Source organism: Symphalangus syndactylus, chromosome Y (genome assembly GCF_028878055.3).
Source record: "Symphalangus syndactylus isolate Jambi chromosome Y, NHGRI_mSymSyn1-v2.1_pri, whole genome shotgun sequence".
Taxonomy (NCBI): domain Eukaryota; kingdom Metazoa; phylum Chordata; class Mammalia; order Primates; family Hylobatidae; genus Symphalangus; species Symphalangus syndactylus.
This window is the reverse complement of record NC_072448.2, coordinates 7,410,001-7,433,617: the sequence shown is the minus strand read 5'-3', so window position 1 is coordinate 7,433,617 and position 23,617 is coordinate 7,410,001.

The following is a 23,617-nucleotide window of genomic DNA, read 5'->3' as shown; positions in this document are numbered from 1 at the left end:
ATTGCATATTGCATGTGTGCATGAAAACGTCTCACCTGCCCCGTAACTATATACACCTACTATGTACTTGCAATAATTAAAAAATAATAATAATAAAGACAGGAATAGAGCAGGGGAGAATCCAGTGAATAATTTGTCCCCACATTTATCAAAGGAGGTCAAGAGATGGAAACAGGGAAGGCTTCCTCGGGGTTGACCATGGAGGGGAAAAAAAATTCAATATTTCATTCACTTACTTTTAAAAAAAAAATAAATCAATGTAAAATTTCTTTTCTTTTCTTTTTCTTTTCTTTTATCTGCTCTTCTTTTTTTTCTTTTCTTCTTTTCTTTTCTCCCTTCCCTTCCTTTCCCTTCCCTTCCCTTCCTTCCCTTCCCTTCCCATCTGTTGTCTTTTTTCTTTTCTTCCTTTACCTTCCCTTCCTTTTTTCTTTCCTTTTCTCTTTTCTTTTCTTTTCTTTTTTCTTTTCCCCTCCCTTCCCTTCCCCTCTCTTCTCTTCTCTTTTTTTTCTTTTCTTCTTTTCCCATCTTGCTGGGAGCCAGCAACATATGTGAGACTTTGGATACACCAAGAGATGAAACTCTGCGTTCCTTCAAACAAAAACCACCCAAGCAGAGTTGAAGACCGTACAGGTCCCATGGGGACCGTGAAAGAAAATTTATGGAAAATTAAGGTATTTTCCGCTGATCGGTGTGGATATCTGCCATTTCATCGTTAAAAGTTACAGGTTTGCATTCCGGAGCGAGGGCTCATGGTAACAAGTCATTCCTATGCACTTCCTGCCTCTCATCCCGATTATATTTCAAATATAAATGCAGCCTGAGACTTATATAGAATAATTATTTTATGAATTATCAGCCATTGTGGCTTCAAGGTTTTCGTTTGTTTGTTTTGTGTTTTGTTTTTCTGAGAAATCCATGCCAATAGAACCTTGGGAATAAAAATAAAATAACACTCTCTATTGTGAGTAAATAACCAACTCTTTTCTCTCATCTAGATTCTAAGAGCCTTCCCTACGGCCACTTCTAAATTAATTGCTTTTACTCTCCCTCCCGTTTTTGGTTTTCCTGGGTAGAAGGTAGATTAATATGCAACACGTCTGGCTTCTGTGATCCAAGGCTGCATTGCTTTGTCATCCTGAAAAGGATCCGGCCATGACTCTGTGGCCTCTAATCTTCCACTTTGGAGACCCCTCGGGAGGCAGAGAGATTTGCACATGCATGGAGAGGAACTCCAAAAACCACAGGGGCCATTCGAAAAGCAGGCATGCAACATATAGAACATCGTAAAGTTATAATTCCTAAAACAAGCCTAGTGGAAAAAAAAATCCAGTTCTGTCTACTCCAATTCATATAACTCATAATGCTTTTTTTTTTTTTTGAAAATTTTGGACTATTATTTGGAAAGGCGGATGTGACCTGACTTGATTGATTTCAACATTTATCACTACAAATCAGGAAAAAGAATTAAGTGTTTTTCCTACAAGCTCATTTCTCCATGCCACAAGGGATTTGGAAAGGAACTGCTTTAAAATGTCAGAAGAATACTCAAGGACGTTTATCTAAAATGCCTGTATTTAAAAATTGCATTAAAAAATAGGTTTCAAATTCTATGGTGAGCTATAATATCATCCAGTGATTCCTGTCAGAGTAATATGACCACGTGTACCCTGGTCACTAATCTTAGAGTCAGCGGGATGAATAACTGCCTGGATGTGACGGCGTCTGTTTAAAATGGCTCACACTGTTTCTTGAAATGTTTCTACAGTGGAGGTCTTGCCTGTCTTGGAGAACTGCAAAGTCACTTATTATAATTATTATTATTATACTTTAAGTTGTGTGAGGTACGTGTGCAGAACATGCAGGTTGGTTACATAGGTATACACTTGTCGTGGTAGTTGGCTGTACCCATCAACCCATCATCTACATTAAGTATTTGTCCTAATGCTCTCCCTCCCTTAGCCCCCCACCCCCCGACAGGCCCTGGTGTGTGATGTTCCCCTCCCTGTGTCCATGTGCTCTCATTGCTCAACTCCCGCTTATGAGTGAGAACATGTGGTGTTTGGTTTTCTGTTCCTGTGTGAGTTTGCTGAGAATGATGGTTTCCAGCTTCATCCACGTCCCTGTAAAGGACATGAACTCATCCTTTTTGATGGCTGCATAGTATTCCATAGTGTGTATGTGCCACATTTTCTTTATCCAGTCTATCATTGATGGACATTTGGGTTGGTTCCAAGTCTTTGCTATTGTGAATAGTGCCGCAGTAAACATACGTGTGCATGTGTCTTTATAGTAGAAAGATTTATAATCCTTTGGGTATATATGCAGTAATGGGATGGCTGGGTCAAGTGGCATTTCTGGTTCTAGATCCTTGAAGAATCGCAAAGTCACTTTTTGAGACCTGTGACTCTGCCCATTTTACCCACCCCAGCTAAAATGTATAATATTTATTTTTGGGTATTCAGAAATGATAGTCAATTATCAGCCAGAGAAAACCTTAATCCAAAATGCAAAAGGGTCATGGATGATATTTTCAAAATCCAGAGTTTACAAAATTCACATGAGCTTCCTCTTACACAAGCAGGTGCCCCCAACCCCCCTCAGCCTGATTTTTTAAAAACATTGTAAAATATGGGATGTTTTTATTGGGTAGTCATTGAACTTTTGTTTGAGTGCATCCGGGTTCACTGTCAGTTAAAGGCACGGCACGTCCAACAGAAATGCATTCCTGAAAGATGCGGCTGGACTCTGTGAAGATTTGCACCACTCTAGGAGGCTGAGGCAGGAAGATTGCTTGAGGCCAGGAATTCGAGACCAGCTGTGTTTGCACCACTACACTGTGGCCTGAATGACAGAGTGAAATCCTGTGAAAGAGAGAAAGAAAAAGAGAAAGGAAGGAAGGAAGGAGGGAAGGGAGGGAGGGAAGAAAGAAGGAAGGAAAAGAGGAAAGAAAGAAGGAAAGAAAGAAAAGGAAAGAAAGAAAATGAAAGAAAGAAGAAAGAAAGAAGAAGAAAGAAAGAAAAAGAAGAAGAAGAAAGAAAGAGAAAGGAAAGAAAGAAAGAAGGAAGAGAAAGGAAGGGAAGGAAGGAAGGAAGGAAGGGAGGGAGGGAGGGATAGAAAAAGAAAAAAGAAGAGAGAAAGAGAAGGAAGGAAGAGAGGAGAGAGAGAGAGAAAGAAAGGAACAAAAAAGAGAGGAGGAAGGTAGAAAGGAAGGAAGGAAAGAAACGAAGGGAGAGAGAGAGGGAAGGGAGAAAGGAAGAAGGAAGAAAGGGAGGGAGGGAGGAGAGGAAAATGAGGAAAGATGGAAGGAAGGAGGGAGGGAAGGAAGGAAGAAAGGAAGGAAGGAAAGAAGGAAGGAAGGGAGGGAGGAAGGAAGGAAAGAAGGGAGGGAGGGAGGAAGGAAGGAAAGAAGGAGTGAGGGAAAGAAAGTAGGGAGGGAAGAAAAGAAAGGAAGAAAGAGAAAGAAAAAAGAATGAATGAAAGAAAGAGAAAGAAAAAAGAATGAATGAAAGAAAGAGAAAGGAAGGAGAAAGAAAAGAAAGAAGAGTATAAAGAGGGAGAGAGGGAAAGCCATTTTCACACGATCGCAGAACCTAGCAATTCCTTTTACTATAAAATATCTTTAAAACATCAATGATCGTATGATTGGAATTTTAGGCCAACAATATGCTGTTTCATTTTATTGTCAAGAGTGAAAAATCACATTGATGTGAAATTGGGAGTAAGATTTTTTAGACAAAGGTCAGCATAGGTCCTCGGGCTGAGCACCCGGTCCTTTGGACAACAGTCAGTCACAGCGTGGGTATGATAATCGAATATTTGGTACACTCATTTTGTATTAAAAAATACACCCCTGGCAGGGCGCAGTGGCTCACGCCTGTAATCCTAGCACTTTGAGAGACCGAGGTGGGCAGATCAGTTGAGGTCAGGAGTTTGAGACCAGCCTGACCAACATGATGAAACCCTGTCTCTACTAAAAATACAAAAATTAGCTGGGTATGGGGGCAGGTGCCTGTCATCCCAGCTACCTGGGAGACTGAGGCAGGAGAATCTCTTGAACCCGGGAGGCGCAGGTTGCGGTGAGCCGAGATTGCACCATTGCACTCCAGCCTGGGCAACAAGAGCGAAACTCTGTCTAAAAAAAAAAAAAAAAAAAAGATACATATTCCTCAGCCACTGGAAAATTAGATTTCTGAGGAGCTGCATCTGATAATTACCGTGATGTGTCATTACATGATATACACATGCTTGGAAACATTATATTATATGTCATAAATGTGTACCATCATTATGGAGTTTTTTTCTTGAGACAGGGTCTTGCTCTGTTGCCCAAGCTGGAGTGCAGTGGTGCAATCAGGGCTCAGTGCAACCTCAACGTCCTGGACTCAAATGATCCTTCCACCTCAGCCTACCCCAGTAGCTGGAAATACAGGTCTGTGCTCTGTACTGTCAAACTCTACAGGAGTTTGAGACCAGCCTGACCAGCATGATGAAACCCCATCTCTACTGAAAATACAAAATTAACGAGGCATGGTGGCACATGCCTGTAATCCCAGCTAATTTTTGTATTTTTTTTTTTTTAGAGATGGGGTCTTGCTATGTTGCCCAGGCGGGTCTTGAACTTCTGGCCTCGTGATTCTCCCACCTCAGCCTCCCAAAGCTCTGGGATTACAAGCGTGAGCCACTGAGCCTGATCCAAATGATGATTCTTAAGAATAAAATAAAACTTTAGAAAAGAAGAAAATCTAATGGTGGTTTTTGTCTTTTCATCAGCTCTGCGTTACCTTGCGGCTACTTTTCTTTCCTTCATTAAGTCAGCTCCAAATTTGCAAACTCGAGTGAAAGGTGAGTGAGTTTTCTGTGTATCTTCTTGGCATGGGGTGGTGTGTGTGTGTGTGTGTGTGTGTGTGTGTGTGTATTTGTATGTCCAGGGTTCCTCCACATCCCTGCAGAGACGTGAGGCTTCTTAATACCCATATAATGTATATTTGGACCAGAAAGAGGAAAAGTCAAGCTTTTGGAAACTCCAAACTCCACGAGGTCACCTGCGAATCTTGGAACTTACCTTAATGAGAGTTGCCTGCCCACGGTTCTTCTATGAATAATGTGTTTATATGTAAAGGAGAAACAAAAACATTTTTTTGACCTCTTGGAGCACAGAAATCAATAAGAAGTTGATAAAGCAAAGTCTGTGCCCGCCGAAAATAAAACAAGTGTGGTTTGTTTATCCACAGAAGCCTTCGCGTTGTCAGGCCTGCCTGGAGATGATTTATAGAGCAACACCCCACGAAATCATTTAAAGCAGATTAGATTCCTAGGACAATCCCCTCTAATATGACAAGCTGATAGAGGCTGACAGGTAACTAGGTTGTTCAGGATGGCAAGCCAGTCCCAGAAATTCTGATTAAATTAAAATATTAATGGTACTGCCGGGAGAGGAAGATTGAGTTCTAGGTGGGCGAATTCTGTATGAGCTGGAAACAGAAGCCTGGGGGTACCAGGGGAAGTTACCTTTGCTAAACCCAAAAGCAGGGGCTACATTGCAATGAACTGTGCAGTGCTGGGGGCAGGGGTGGGGAGAACGCACCTGCCAGCCTCAGAGGGGAACACACAGCTTCCCTAATCACCTCCTCTCTCCTGCACCTGCAAAGGTGATGGCCACAGACCCTCATCTCTGCAGCTCTTAATTCCCCGGTAGCCTCTCCCGTTTGCAGGGCACTTTAACCCAATCTGAAATTGAGCCTCCAGCACCATGACTCTGTACAGACTCTCTAGGAAACTGTCTTGTGCCGGCTGGATGGAAGTTTATTGCTGTGTGTGTGTGTGTGTGTGTGTAGTGTGTGTGTGTGTGGTTTTGTTGTTTCCCTGCAGAGAAAAACGCAAAGAATCTTGCCCCGGCCACAGGAAAAGGAGATTCCTTAGCAGCGTACATTTGCTTCTCTTTCCTTCTTTCTTTCTTTCTTTTTCTTTCTCTCTCTCTTCCTTTCTTTTTCTTTCTTCTTTCTTTCTCTCTCTCCTTCCTTCCTTCTTTCTCTCTCTCTCCTTCTTTCTCTCTCTCTCTCTTTCTTTCTTTCTTTCTTTCTTTTTCTTTCTCTTTCTTCTTCCTTCCTTCCTTCCTTTCTTTCTCTCTTGGAGTCCCACCTTTCTGGCCTTCCTTCCTTCCTTCCCTTTCTTTCTTCTTTCTTTCTTTCTTTCTTTCTTTCTTTCTTTCTTTCTTTCTTTCTTTCTTCTTTCTTTCTTTCTTTCTCTCTTTCTTTCTTTCTTCCTTCCTTTCTCTTTCTCTCTCTCTCTTTCTTTCTCCTTCCTTCCTTTTGTCTCTCTCTCTCTCTTTCTTTCCTTCCTTCCTTCCTTTTCTCTTTCTTTCTTTCTTTGAGACACAGTGTGGCTCGGTCACCCAGGCTGCACTGCAGTGATATGATCTCGGCTCACTGCAACCTCCACCTCCCAGGTTCAAGCAATTCTCCTGCCTCAGCCTCCCGAGTAGCTGGGATTACAGGCCTGAGCCACCACACCCGGCTGATTTTTGTACTTTTAGTAGAGACGGGGTTTCACCATGTTGGCCAGGTTGGTCTCGAACTCCGGACCTTAAATGATCCACCTGTTTCGGCCTCCCCAAGTGCTGGGATCACAGGTGCGAGCTGCCTCCGCACCTGGCCTTGCTCATTCATTTCTACACCATACGCGACAGTGAAGCAATTCTCATCTGGGCCCCTGTTCTGCCAGATTCTGAGGATGGAATTGGCAAAGACTATGGACAAAGTTCTACCTGTGACACCCTGTGTTCTACTAAACTGGAGTGACTTCAGGTACAAGCAACTTGGCATCAATTAAAAAACAAACAGGCTGGGCGTGGTGGCTCACGCCTGTAATCCCAGCACTTTGGGAGGCCGAGGCAAGCAGATCACCTAAGGTCCGGAGTTCGAGACCAGCCTGGCCAACATGGTGAAACCCCGTCTCTACTAAAAATACAAAATTAGCCAGGCGTGGTGGTGCGTGCCTGTAATCATGGCTACTTGGGAGGCTGAGACAGGAGAATTGCTTGACCCTGGGAGGCGGAGGTTGCAGTGAGCCAAGATTGTGCCACTGCACTCCAGCCTGGGTGACAGAGCCAGATTCTGTCAAAAAAGAAAAAGAGAGAGAGAAAGAAGAAAGAAAGAAAGAAAGAAAGAAAGAAAGAAAGAAAGAAAGAAAGAAAGAAGAGAGAGGAAGGAAGGAAAGAGAAAGGAAGAGAGGAAGGAAGGAAGGAGAGAGAGAGAAAGAAAGAGGAAAGGAGGAAGGGAGGAAGGCAGAAAGAAAGATAGAGGAGAGGAAGGAAATAAGGAAGAAAAAAGAAAGAAAAAGAAAAAAGAAAGAAGGAGGAAGGCAGGAAGGAAGGAAGAAAGAACAAAAGAAAGAAAGAGAGGAAGGAAGGAAGAAAGAAGAAAGAAAGAAAAAGAAAGAAGGAAGGAAGAAAGAAGAGAGAGGAAGGAAGGAAAGAGAAAGGAAGGGAGGAAGGAAAGAAGGAAGGAAAGAGAGAGAGAGAAAGAGGTAAGGAGGAAGGAAGGAAGGAAGAAAGAAGGAAAGAAAGGAAGGAAGGAAAAAAGAAAGAAAGAAGGAAAGAAAGAAAGGAAGGAAGGAAGCAGGGAAAAGAAAGAAAGAAGAAAGAAAAAAGAAAGAAAGAAGAAAGAAAGAAAGAAAAGAAAAAGAAAGAAAGAAAAGAAAAAGAAAGAAAGAAAAGAAAGAAAGAAAGGAAGAAAGAAAGAAAGAAAGAAAGAAAGAAAGAAAGAAAGAAAGAAAGAAAGAAAGAAGGAAAGAAAGAAGAAAAAGAAAGTTAAGTCCTCGACAGCTTAGGAAACCTTTGGTTGCCCAGACAGGGAAATGAATAAATGGTTCAGAGTTGGGTGGTTGGGTGGGGCGGGGGGTGCTTATGTTTCTCAGGAAGCAATTCCCCAAAAGCAAATGAGATCCTTAAAATACTGAAACTCTCTCCAAAAAAGAAAAAGAGGAAGCAGATGGCGTTTTGGAGGCCAGGCTTCCAGAGGGGAACTCTTGGTGGTGTTCAGAAGGAGCTTGTAGACTTTTACAACCTTAAGGCTACAAATTATAGACCCAGGAAAGGGCAGCAGCTCTGCTGCAAGAGTATTACGCAGACAACCGGGTTTTTTTTGGTTTGTTTTTGGTTTTGGTTTTTTTTGAAACTGGGTTCATTTTTATCTTTGAGAATGTGAGCAAAGTGACTCATATGTGCAGAATGACTGAGGTCCTGCATTGCAGGGTGACCCTTAGCTGTACAGGCTCAGGGATATGGAGGCAGCCAGAGCAGACAGGCCCTGTCAGTCACCTGGAGGCCTAGGCCAGGCCGAGGCTGCTGGCCACTTTCACCCCAGGACAGGTGCACGTCAGGAGTGAGTTTTACGGTGGGAACAGCTTGACGTGACCGTCTCAGAGCTCAGCTGTTCCCAGGCTGATTCCATCTCAGGTTTCTTGCGTTCATGACTGCTGTCCTAAAAATTCAGAAAGTGTTTCTTGTAAGAGGAAGGGAGAGAAACCTCAAGCCAGGGAACTCTAGAGGGTGCACTGGGTGTGTCCTTCCCTACACAGGGCTGCCCCAGCCACACACATCGCCCGATGGGGCCAGAAAACCTGCTTACACCTCACTCTTCGCTCCAAAATAAAATCATGTTGGTACAGGCTGTGGGAAGCCCAAGGTGTTTTGTTACAAAATAAACGGATTTTATTTATTTTTTGCTATTACTGTAAGATCTTGATCTACTAAAGGAGACAGGAAGCATGTAAACATATGTATTTTTATAAATATGGACATATATTTACATATTAAATGAACACGCATTTATCTATTAAACACAAATATACACTTTGTATATTAAATACAAATATACATTTTCTCTATTAAATATGAATGTATATTTATATATTAAGTATGAATACACATTTCATATATTAATACAAATATATGTATGCATTAAATATAAAAATGTAATACATTAAGTATAAACATAATTTATATATTCAATATAAGTTTGTATACATTAAATATAAACATGCTTTATATATTAAAATAACCATTACATCCATTAAATATAAACATATTTTATATATTATATATTATATATTATATAATATATTATATATTATATATTATATAATATATTATATAATATACAATATATTATATTATATAAATATAATATTATATATTATATTTATATAATATATTTAATATATAATATATAAAATATATAATATTATATATTAAATATAATATATACAGTATATATAATATATTTAATATATAAGATATATATAACCTTATATATTAAATATAAACATCTTTTATACATTAAATATAATAATACATTTGGTACATTAAATAAAAACATCATATACATTTAATATAAACATGTATACATTAAACGTAAACATTTTATACATTAAATGTAAGCATATATCTTACATATAAAATATAAACATATATATTAAATATAAACATATTTTGGACATTAAATATAATAATATATTTGGTATATTAAATATAATATACATTGTATACATTAAATATAAACATATTTTAAACATAGAAAAAAACATTTTATACATTAAATATAAACATATATTATATATTAAATATAAACATCTTTTATACATTAAATATAAGAATACGTTTGGTACATTTAATGTATAAATACATTAAATATAGACATATATTTTAGACATTAAATATAAGCATATATTCAGCACATTAAATGTAAACATATTTTATACATTAAATATAAATACTGTATATGTTCAATATAAATATTTTCTATATTAAATATAAATATATATTCTCTATATTATATATAAACATTTTCTATATTAAGTATCAACATGTATTTTGCATAGTAAATATAACTATACATTTTCTATATTAAATATCAACATGTATTTTGTATATTAAACATATATTTCCCATATTAAATATAAACATATTTTTATATGTCAAATATAAATATATATTTTCTATATTAAATATAAATATATGTTTCCTGTATTAAATATACACATATATACGTTAAATATAAATATATATTTTCATATGAAATGTAAACATATTTTAAACATTAAATGTAAATATACATCTTAGATATGGCCCATGCTGGAATGTGTAATAGATTGAGTATGTAATGTCTATTCAATATAAAATTTATATTTATATATGCAGTAATGATTCAAGTTGATTGTAGTTAAGAAAAACAAGCTCCAAATTCAAAAAACAATTCAGAATCTACAGAGATTTAGACATGTATATACATCATATACATCATGCTAATATATGTCATCCCAGTACTTTGGGAGGCCGGGGCGGGTAGATCACTTGAGGTCAAGAGTTCGAGACCAGCCTGGCCAACATGGTGAAACCCCGTCTCTACTAAAAATACAGAAATTAGTTGGCCTTGGGGGTGGACGCCTGTGATCCCAGATACTCGGGAGACAGAGGCAGGACGAACTGCTTGAACGGGGGAGGAGGAGGTTGCAGTGAGCTGAGATCATGCCATTGCACTCCAGCCTGGGGAACAGAGCAAGATTCCATCTCAAAAAAAAACAAGAAAAGAAAGAAGTTGTCAGTCAGGGGTTCCTGAGGGTGAACAGAGCCTGTGCCTCATCAGGTAGGATTGCATGTCCCTGAGGTTCAGAACCCAGGAGCATGGGGAGGGTACGGGGGGTTCCTGCTGCTCGGAGGGAAGACCCTCTTTGCACAGGGGCCCCGCAGAGCGAAAGGAAGGAGGAGGGCAGGTCAGTGAGTGTGACGGGGTCACAGCAGAGAGGGAAGCACAAAGAAGTGTTCCCACAACAAGACACACACAGTGTCCACACTGAAGCGACAGAGAGGACCTCTCCGCCTGTGTCTGCCCCAAAGAAGGTGGGCATTCTCTGCCAGCCCAGAGTCACCTCCAGATCCCACCTGCCCCACGCTTCCTGTGGGCACTGCCTGTCTTCCTAATACACTGTCTTCTGACCAGAGTCTTCCAGAAAAATCACTGATTGATATATATGTTATATAATATATATATAATATATAATAATATAAAATATATAATATAAAATATGTAATATATAATATAATATAATATATAAAATATATAATATATAATATATAATGTATAATATAATATATAATATATATAATATATAATATAATATACATAATATAATATATAATATAATATATAATATAATATATATAATAATGTATAATATAATATATTATATATATAATAATGTATAATATAATATATAACATATATTATATAATATTATATTATATATATTTTTAAATAGCTAATATCTTACACTGATATATTTATATTACATATAGTTATAAATATTTTTGTACTTTATGCTATATATACAGATGTAGTTAGCTATTTATGTTATATATGATATAAACATGATGTATATTCTTATATTCCTCTGGGGACTCACTGTCTTCTTAATACACTGTCTTCTGACCAAATTCTTCCAGACAAATCAGCTGTTGCTATATATATATATGCTATATGTTTTATTATATACAATATATTATATATTAATTATATATTTATATATTAATATATAATATAGATTATATATTAATTATATACAATAGATTATATAATTAATATGTTATATATTATATAATTATTATATAAGACAGATTATATTAATTATATAATCTGTCTTATATAATAATTATATAATCTATTGTATATAATAAAATATATAGCATATATATTATATATTAATTATATGATACATATTATATAATACATATCAATTTTATATTATATATTACATATTATATGATATATTATTATGCTATATATTATATATGCTACATATGTATATATATTATATATACACATATCCACATACATACACACATATGTATATTTTAATAGCTAATATCTTACACTGGTATATTTATATTACATATAGTTATATACAAATATTTTTGTACTTTATGTTTATACTATATATACAGATGTAATTAGCTGTTTATGTTATATATAATGTAAACATGATGTATATTCTTATATTCCTGTGGGGACCCACTGTCTTCTTAATACACTGTCTTCTGAGTTATATACTAATATTTTTGTGCTTTATGTTTATACTACATATACAGATGTGGTTAGGTATTTATGTTATATATAATATATTAACATGATGTATATTCTTATATTCCTCTGGGGACCCACTGTCTTCTTAATACACTGTCTTCTGACCAAATTCTTCCAGACAAATCACCTATTGCTACATATATATATATTTTTTTCTTTTTTTAATAGCTAATATCTTACACTGTGGCTCACACCTGTAATCCCAGCACTTTGGGAGGCTGAGGCAGGCAGATCACCTGAGGTCAGGAGTTCGAGACCAGCCTGGCCAACATGGTGAAACCCCGTTTCTACTAAAAATACAAAAAATGATGGGGCATAGTGGATGCCTGTAATCCCAGCTACTCAGGAGGCTGAGGCAGGAGAATCGCTTGAACCCAGGAGGCAGAGGTTGCAATGAGCTGAGATAGCGTCATTGCACTCCAACCTGGGTGACAGAGTGAGACTCCGTTTAAAAAAAAAAATAAAACTTACACTGATGTATTTATATTACATGTAGCTGTATATATTTTTGTACTTTATATTGATACTATATATACAGATATAGTTAGGTATTTATGTTATATATAACATATTAACATGATGTATATTGTTATATTCTATATACTTATATTCTATATATTATAAAACATTTATATAAAATTATACATGTATAATAAAATGTTATTCTATGTAATTTTATTTACATAAAATTTTAATATAATACAATTTTGTTATATATAACATATGTCCAAATTTAATATAATGAAATTTTATGTATAATAATTTATAACATTTCTAAATTTATGAGGATACAATTTTATTATATATAATTATTTTATCATATATAATTACACATAAGGTAATTTATTATACATAAAATTTTATGTAAATAAAATAAAAATTTTATATAAATATCTGATTGTATTGTAATAAAATTTTATTATTTATAACTCATTTCTAAATTTAATACAATAAAATATATATAATTTATAACGTTTCTAAATTTATTATTATATAATTTTGTTATCTAATTATTTTATCATACATAGTTATATATGGTATATAATTATATTTATAGAAATACAGTTATGCATATACAATATATTGTTTTATTTATTTTTACATAATATATAATTATGTATTAAATATAACAATATCAACTATATTATATACTTATTTAGTTATATAGTATATATAAATGATGTTACATGTTATGTATATATGATATATAATTTTGCTTCATATGTAAAACTTAATCTAAAACTATGTATTAGAAATAAAGTATATTTTACATATATACTATATAAGTATTATTTATATAAAAATATAAAAATTGTACGTTTATATTAATGAAATATATTTATAGCAATCTATTCATATAAAATATACACAATGCATATTTATATAAATACAAAGTATATAAAACTTTTACCAGTAGGATGCAAAGAGTTGCTGACCGTCTGCAGAAAATCTGAACCTCTGGAAACAGAATAAAATCGTGCCAATCCTTCTGAAATGTCCCCCGTTTACTGAGCTCCTAGGGGTGCGACAGAAAAATTCCCTGACATTTCGGCCTCAGGGAAAGGGAGAGACACCCCACTGGCTGGTGAGTTTGAATTCCTCATTTTTTCTAAATGCATGTTGTCAAAATCTGTATTGCATTTAGTAATTACTTATGTGTCTAATGTATATAAGGTTACACAATGTTTTCTTCTTTTTCTGCTCCTCAGGGTGAGAATTTGAAATAAAAGTTTTGGAAAGAAAAACCACTCTTGTCTGTTTGTGCAAAAATAAAAAAATCCATATTTTAAGAATATTTTAAAATAAATACAAATTGTGTGTGCGGAGGTTGCTTGTATCCTAAATCAAACGTAGACCTTGTTATGAACCAGAAAACAAAATGTGTGTGCATAAAAGTATGACACTCTTACACTCACACAAACACAGTCACACATGCACACACACAGATTCACGCACTTACTGATACACTCACACAAACGCAGGCATTCCCATATAAACACACACATAAGCGTGTATTTATAGAAATATACTTATGCGTATACAATATATAATTTTATTTTTACATAGTATATATACGTAATTATGTACTAACAAATAGATCAATTTTATTATATACTTATTTACATAAAGTTGTATATTATATAAATGATGTTATATGGCATGTGTATGTTACATATAACTTTGCTTAGTATATAAAATGTAATCTATACAATTATGTATTACAAATAAAAGTATATTTTACATATCCGCTATATATAACTTTATTATTTATAATAAACTATAAAAATCATGTTTATATTAATAAAATATATTTATTTATATCAATATATTAATATAAAGTATACACAATGTATATTTATATAAATTTTTTTAATTAAAAAATATGCGTTTGGATCAGCTCACCTGCTCCAGAGTCACTGACACAAATGCAACCACGCACTTACACAAACGCACAACACAAAGACAGAATCACAAAACACACTCATAAAAACACATGGACACACAAAGACATGCACACTCACACAAACACAGGGACACACACACACACAAACACAATTACAAAAACCCTCACATACACACTTGGGTGCACACGCACACTGACGTTCTCACAAAGCACACAAACACGTACACATACAAAGACACTCATAAACAGAATCATGAAAACACTCTCATATAAACACGTGGATGGCTACTCACCCACATAGACACTCACATGTGTCATACACACTCATACACACACTCAGAATCACACAAGCACACACAAACACATAAATACAGTCACACACTCGTGCAAACACTGTCACAAAAAGACTCATGTAATCACGTGGACACACAAACGTAAAAATTCACACACTGGGGCTGGGCACGGCAGCTCACGCCTGTACTCCCAGAACTTTGGGAGGCCGAGGCGGGTGGATCACTTGAGGTGGGGAGTTCGACACCAGCCTGGCCAACATGATGAAACCCCGTCTCTACGAAAAATACAAAAATCAGCCAGATGTGGTGGTGCACGCCTGTAATCCCAGCTACTCAGGAGGCTGAGACAGGAGAGTCGTTTGAACCCAGGAGGCGGAGGTAGCAGTGCGCTGAGATCACGCCACTGCATTCCAGCCTGGGCGACAGAGCGAGACTCGGTATCAAAAAAGAAAAATTAGCCAGATGTGGTGGTGGGTGCCTGTCATCCCAGGTACTCAGGGGGCTGAGGCAGGAGAATCGTTTGAACCTGGGAGGCAGAGGTTGCAGTGAGCCAAGACTGCACCATTGCACTCCAGTCTGGGCAACAGACGGAGACTCCGTCTCAAAAAAAAAAAAAAAAGAATTTATACATTGCCATACAAATTCACACACATACACCCATATTCACAAACACCATCACAAAAACACACTTCCATAAAACACAGGAATGCACGCTCACACAGAAACACGCATATGTAAACACACACTGTCTTACAGACTCACAGACACACTCATTGTCACATAAACAGGCACACACACACAGCCACACAAGCACACACCCACACCCACATCAACACACACACGCCCACACGGTACCCACGCACACAGGTAGAACAGGTCTGCGTTACCTGATAACACAGTTAAGTCAGACGTGATGCTGCCTGCTGCGGAGAGCTGGAGGCTTCCCAGGAATGGGCTTTTGGACGAGAGGTCTCTGGGTGCATTTGGTGACACCCCAGGCAGAGAAGGGGACGTCCAGGCTGGAAGGCCAGCCACAGCCAACTCTGCCCGAGGATGACACATCTATTTGCTTCAGTACTATCTGCACCTTGTAAACCCTGGTTCCTGCCTCTCCAGGAAACCCCACTGAGGTCAGCACTCCCCACCCCCAGGTTTGTCCAGCTTCGCTGTCTGGGGAGAGACACAGAAAGACCACATTCAGTGGAATTCTGGCTATAACCTTTTGTAGCCGGCAAGAAGGATCACCAAGCTGTCCTGTTACCTTGCTGGAACGCTCACTGGTTTCACGCTTGGCCCCCATGCTGTGAGTCCTCTGGGCCAGGCTTGATTCTTGGAGCTCCGGTGAAATTTGGACTTGGAGCTCAAGCCTGCACTATCCAGAAAGCAGAAGGCGGCCGGCCTGGGCTATACGGTTCGTAGAATCAAAGAGAACACTGCTTGCCTTCACGTCTGTACCACAATAAATCTGCCCACTGCAGTCAAACCCTCTGGATTCCTGCCCCCTCGTTTTATTTTGTCTATTACGGAGCGGAAGGAGTGAGAAAGATTTTGCTTCCTAGTTTGTTTTGCAAAACGTTTCTAAGAAAAACAACCCGTGTTCTGAAAACGAGATTCGAGTTTCCCCCCCGTGGCGTGTTGAAAACAAACTTTGGGAATCCAAGGGCCTGAGAGGCAGAGTGAATGTCATTCACATTTCCCTGCTAATGACAAAGTCACTTTTTATTTATATTATTATTATTATAGATTCAGGGGATCCACCAGCAGCTTTGTGACCTGGGGATATTGTACTATGCTGAGGTTTGGAGTATGAATAATCCCGTCACCCAGGCACTGAGCATTGTACATCCCTCAGGTATATAATGTGTATTAAATATAAAATGTGTATTTATATATGCACTAATGATTCAACTTGATTCCTTGTAATTAAGAAAAACAAACCCCAAATTCTAGAGGAGTTCTAGAAATGTATAAGAAGAGAGGACAGGTGCGGTGGCTCAGGCCTGTAATCCCAGCACTTTGGGAGGCCGAGGCAGGCGGACCACCTGAGGTCAGGAGATCTAGACCAGCCTGACCAACATGGTGAAACCCCGTCTCTGCTAAAAATACAAAAATTAGCCAGGTGTGGTGGCAGGCGCCTGTAATCCCAGCTACTCAGGAGGCTGAGGCAGAAGAATTGCTTGAATCCAGGAGGCAGAAGTTGCAGGGAGCCGAGATTGCACCACTGCACTCCAGCTGGGTGACAGAGCTAGACTCCGTCTCAGAAAAGAAAAAAGAGACAGAGAAAAAAAAAACAAACAAGAAAATGCAACAGAAAAATCCGTGACCCAAAGATCTCTCCAGTTGCTGCCTTCTGCCTGAAATTCAAAGAACCTCAGGGTAGTTTTTCAAGCCTTGTACCCCCGCCAGGTGCAGGCAATATTTAGCTCCCACCTATAAGCGAGAATATGTGGTATTTGATTTTCTGTTCCTGGCGTTAATTCATTAAGCATAGTGCCCTTCGGCTTCATCCATGTGACTGCAAAGGGCATGATTTTATTCTTGTTCATGGCTGTGTAGTATTCCATGATGCAGAAGGACCACATTTGCTTTATCTAATTGAGAACATGTAGTATTTGATTTTCTGTTCCTGGCATTAATTCATTAAGCATAATGCTCTTCAGCTACATCCATGAGGCTGCAAACGACATGATTTTATTCTTGTTCATGACTGTGTAGTATTCCATGATGCAGAAGGACCACATTTGCTTTATCTAGTGGAGAACATGTGGTATTTGATTTTCTGTTCCTCGTATTGATTCACTAAGCATAATGCCCTCCGGCTGCATACATGTGGCTGCAAAGACATGATTTTATTTTTTTCATGATTGTGTAGTATTCCATGGTGTAGAAGGGCCACATTTGCTTTATCCAGTTGAGAACGTGTAGTATTTCATTTTCTGTTCCTGGCATTAATTCACTAAGCATAATGTCCTTCAGCTTCATCCATGTGGCTGCAAAGGACATGATATTATTCTTTTTCATTGCTGTGTAGTATTCCATGATGCAGAAAGACCACATTTGCTTTATCTAGTGGAGAACATGTGGTATTTGATTTTCTTTTCCTGGGGTTAATTCACTAAGCATAATACCCTTCAGCTGCATCCATGTGGCTGCAAAGACAACAGGAAAAAGAAAATTAACTTTTTAAAAAGAAGGATCTCTCTGTTCAAAAACAAAACCAATGCCCTGTCAGGAAAGATGTTCCGTGCTTTTCTGGCAAAGCTGGAAGGAACCTACAGGAAGGAGTCACCCCATAAAATGAGTGGAGCAACACTGCCCTTTGGGGTGAGGGCTGCCTCTGTTAGGCCACCAGGACGGGTGCCTTCCTGGGGAGAGGGGTTCTTCCTACAGCATCCAGGAAGCAATTCCTGCCCCCAAATCACCTGCCCCCAAATCACCTGCCAGCTTCCGCCCTGTAAGTAAAATCCCTCAGCAAGCGGGCAGCAGGGCAAGACCAGGGCTTCCAGCTGGATGGTTTTCACATTAGTGGCTGCTGTTTAGAGTCATCAGCATTGGCCGGGCGCAGTGGCTCATGCCTGTCATCCCAGCACTTTGGGAGGCCAAGGCAGGCGGATCACGAGGTCAGGAGATCGAGACCATCCTGGCTAACACAGTGAAACCCCGTCTCTACTAAAAATACAAAAAATTAGCCGGGCGTGGTGGCGGGCGCCTGTAGTCCCAGCTACTCGGGAGGCTGAGGCAGGAGAATGGCATGAACCCGGGAGGCGGAGCTTGCAATGAGCCGAGATCGCGCCACTGCACTCCAGCCTGGGCGATATAGAGCAAGACTCAGTCTCAAAAAAAAAAAAAAAAAAAAATTAGCCTGGTGTGGTGGTGGGCACCTGTAATGCTGTCATGCCAGCTACTCAGGAGGCTGAGGCAGGAGAATTGCTTGGACCCTGGAGGCAGAGGTTGCAGTGAGCCGAGACTGTGCCACTGCACTCCAGCCTGGACAACAGAGCAAGACTCTGTCTCAAAAAAAAAAAAGACTCATCAACATTGCCATGGCTCAACCTCTTCCCAGACTTGTCAAATCTTTACCACTGGACGTCCACGTTCTAGTTTCAAAGCTCCACAGTGGCTCATGTCTGTAATCCCAGCATTTTGGGAGGCTGAGGCAGGAGGACTGCTTGAACCCAGGAGTTTCAATCCAGCCTGGACAACAGAGTGAGACCCCATCTCTTCAAAACAATTAGAACATTAGCCCAGTGCAGCAGCTCACACCTGTAATCCCAACACTTTGGGAGGCTGAGGCAAGAGGACTGCTTGAACCCCGGAGTTCGAATCCAGCCTGGACAACAGAGTGAGACCCCATCTCTTCAAAACAATTAGAACATTAGTCCAGTGCAGCAGCTCACACCTGTAATCCCAACACTTTGGGAGGGTGAGGAAGGAGGATTGCTTGAACCCAGGAGTTTCAGTTCAGACGGGACAACATAGTGAAACCCCACCTCTATGAAACAATTAGAAAATTAGCCAGGCACAATGGTTCACACCTGTAATCCCAGCACTTTGGGAGGCCGAGGTGGAAGGATCCCTTGAGCCTAGGAAGTGGAGGCTGCAGTAAGATATGATTGTGCCACTGCACTCCAGCCCAGGAGACAGAGAAAGACCCATCTCAAAAACAAAACAAAAAAACACTAAACACCAAAGCTTCCTCCCATCCAGGGTTGAGAACCTCGTTCTAAATGACATCTCTTCCAGGGACCACAGTAACAGTGAAACAGCAAAACAAGGAACATATCTAACTCTACTTTTTGTTTAAGGGGAACTTACCCATTCCTGCACATAAGATAGGATAGTTTCAGAGCACAGAGATAAAACACAAAAACAGCAACCATGTAGTTTTTTTCTTTGTTTGTTTGTTAGAGATAGACTCTCACTCTGTTGCCCAGGCTGGAGTGCAGTGGCGCAATCTCGGCTCACTGCAACCTCCGCCTCCTGGGTTCAAACAATTCTCCTGCCTCAGCCTCCCGGGTAGCTTGGATTACAAGTGCCCACCACCACGCCCGGCTAATTTTTGTATTTTTAGTAGAGACGGGGTTTCACCATGTTGGCCAGGCTAGTGTCGAACTCCTGACCTCAGGTGATCCACCTGCCTCGGCCTCCCAGAGTGCTGGGATGACAGGTGTGAGCCACCGCCCCCAGCTGCAATCATGTACTTTTTAAAACTAACTCTGGGATTAAAGGGAAAACATGTAAAACAACTAACTATGTTTTGTTAAAGATTTTTGGGGGCATGGTGACTTGGCCAAAGACAAAGAAGTCTTCAACTTCTTTGGACTCTGACTAGCACCCAGAGGTCTGTGGCCATCGGTCTTCTCTCAATCCCAACCTCCTCCTCTTTCCCATGCCTTCATATAAAAAGAGCCTGAAATACGTACTTATTTAAGGGGGTATACTAGGACTCTTGTTCAACAGATTCTTGGTTTTCCGGCTCTCCAAATAAACCTACTTTTCCTCCCACCAGCTCTCCATACTGGTTTTCAAGCCATGAGCCACGGAACCTGGGTTTGGTTATACCACGTTCATGGATACATGCATAACGGTCACAGCCTTCCCTTCTTTGCACTTGCCCTTACCATCATGTTCTGTTATTGCCATGCTGAAAACCTGAACGAGTTTTTAGCAAGGGACTACCTCATTTTCATTTTTTGTTTTTGGTTTTGAGGTGCAGTCTCACTCTGACGCCAGGCTGGAGTGCAGTGGCACGATCTCAGCTCACAGCCACCCCTGCCTCCCAGGTTCAAGCAATTCTCCTTCCACCTCTGCCTCCCAGGTTCAAGTAATTTTCCTGCCTCAACCTCCCAAGTAACTGAGACTACAGGCGCCCGCCACCATGCCTGGCTAATTTTTATATTTTTAGTAGAGACAGGGTTTCACCATGTTGGCCAGGCTTGTCTCGATCTCTTTATCTCGTGATCCACCCACCTTAGCCTCCCAAAGTGCTGGGATTACAGGTGTGAGCCACTGCACCCGGCCTCATTTTCATTTTTCATGGGGTTCTATGGGGTAAACATTGCTTTACCTACTTCCAAGGAAGTAGCTCCAAAGCAGGTGCCTCTCTTCTCTGTTAAGTGGCAGTAGTTGTACCTCCCTCACACCAGCCCAAGCCCCCGTCCGGGTCACTGAGCTTGAGATCCAAGCCAGTGGGGATGCCTTCCTTAGTTCAGGGTGTCTGATCACCCTGTGGTTCCCTTGGAATTCCAGTGCATGGACATTAGAAGGAGACGCTGTTTCAGTTTCTTTTTTCTATTCTTTTCTTTCTTTCTTTTTTTTTTTTTTTTTTTGAGATAGAATTTTGCTCTTGTTGCCCAGGCTGGAGTGCAATGGCATAGTATCGGCTCACTGCAACCTCCGCCTCCTGGGTTCAAGCGATTCTCCTGCCTCAGCCTCCCGAGTAGCTGGGACTACTGGTGCCTGCTACCAGGCCCAGCTAATTTTTTGTATTTTCAGTAGACATGGGGTTTCACCCTGTTGGCCAGGCTGGTCTCGAACTCCTGACCTCAGGTGATCCACCTGCCTCAGCCTCCCAAAGTGCTCGGATGACAGACGTGAGCCACCGTGCCTGTTGGGCATGAAACTGTTAGGAGTTTCTAATTTGCTGACTGTCAGAGGTAGCTTGCTGATACAACTGGATCCCAGCAGTGGGTGGAGACAAACATCCCCAGAAGCCAGAGAAAAGTTGAACAGGTGGGCTTGTAAGCAAACAGAGCTGTGCTATTTATTTTTTAAACCAATGAGTGTTTTTCACTCGTTCACTTAAGGAAGCAGGCAGGGAGGAGTGTTTTTCACCACACGAGAGGAAATTTGAGCCCTTTGCTACAATCTGTTCGTTCTCATGGAAATAATTGTTGAGTGAACGTGGCTTCCAGCTCCCCGTGGTGTATTAAGGAAACAGTATGGAAATAAAGATATTACCATGTTATTAATGCTTATCGTGGAAGTAGAAATACAGAAAATATATGGCTGAGTGTAGTATTTAAATTGCAAAAATGAGGAGATGTTTAATAAGGTAGCGGCAGTTCTGGGTTCTTGGATTTTTTTTCCCCTCCCCTTCATAATTTTCAATATAATCTAAATTAAGCTATAAAAAAATCATTACCTATAGCAATTTTCAAAATCATCTTTCATCTCGGGGAAACTAACTTATGGCACACTGAAAATATTACAAGTAAATACTGTATTGAGAACATTGATTATTTTCCTTAATCCAATTCAAGCATATTGAGACGTAAAGCAAAATTATGGGAAATTACAGACATGCCTGGGAACCGGGGGAGACCCTTGAAGCATCTTAAAGGGAAATGTGTTATTTTTTAAGGGACACCTTCTCATACCTGATTAGTTGTGCCAAGTTCTCCTCGGAAGAATGCATTCGTGCTCTACCGTGTCAACAGTACAATTGATGGCTGGAGTTTTAATCCGGCTCCTTGTAACGGTTTAGGGAAATCTGGAATATTTCAGGAAGATCTATGGTAGCATTTCAGATGCAAACGCTATTTTTAAGTCACCCTGATTCCTCTAGCCACACACACAGCTCTGCTTTGAGGTTTGAGGAAGGGGTGTACCCTCTTCTGCGAGCCACAGATAAAGACGCAGATTAACCCTCAAACCCGAGTCCTGAATTATACTCGCTCCTTAGACTGCCTTTTTTTTTTTTTTTTTTTTTTTTAGACAGAGTCTTGCTCCTCTGTCACCCAGCCTGGAGTGCAGTGGCATGATCTCGGCTCACTGTAACTTCTGCCTCCCAGGTTCAAGCAATTCTCCTGCCTCAGCCTCCCAAGTAGCTGTGATTACAGGCACCCGCCACCGCCTGTGATTTTTGTATTTTTAGTAGAGACGGGGTTTCACCATGTTGACCAGGCTGGTCTCGAACTCCTGACTTCAAGTGATCCACCCGCCTCGGCCTCCCAAAATGCTGGGGTGACAGGCGTGAGCCACTGCGCCGCCTGGCCTAATTTTTGTTTTTGTAAATATCACCACCTGAATTTTGGCTTTGGTTTAATTACTTATTCTGTCCCCTCTTCATTAGAACACAGACGCTGTGAGCAGCGGCCCTGCCTGTCATATTCCCTTTTCAGTCCCTAGAGCACCTGGCACATAGTCAATGCTTAGAAGAAACACATTGAATAGTCCCTGGATATAAGGAAGAGGCACATGCTAGTTTTGATTGAGTATGGAGATGCAGGAATTTAGGCCTTTCTTATATCCTGCCTCCACGTCTCCACTCTGCAACCCCAATTTTGTTTGTTTGTTTTGTTTTTTGAGACGGAGTCTCGCTCTGTCTCCAGACTTGAGTGCAGTGACTCGATCTCGGCTCACTGCAACCTCTGCCTCCCGGGTTCAAGCAATTCTTGTGCCTCAGCTTCCAGAATAGCTGGAACTACAGGCACGCACCACCATCCCCAGCTAATTTTTTGTATTTTTAGTGGAGACGGGGTTTCACCATGTTGGCCAGGCTGGTCTCGAATGAGTGAATGAATGAGTGAGCTTGTGAATGAATGAATGAGTGAGTGAGCTTGCGAGTGAATGAATGAGTGAGCTTGCGAGTGAATGAATGAGTGAGCTTGCGAGTGAATGAATGAATGAGTCAGCATGTGAGTGAATGAATGAGTGAGCTTGTGAGTGAATGAACGAATGAGTGAGATTGTGAGTGAATGAATGAGCTTGTGAGTGAATGAATGAGTGAGCTTGTGAATGAATGAATGAATGAGTGAGTGGGCTTGTGAGTGAATGAGTGA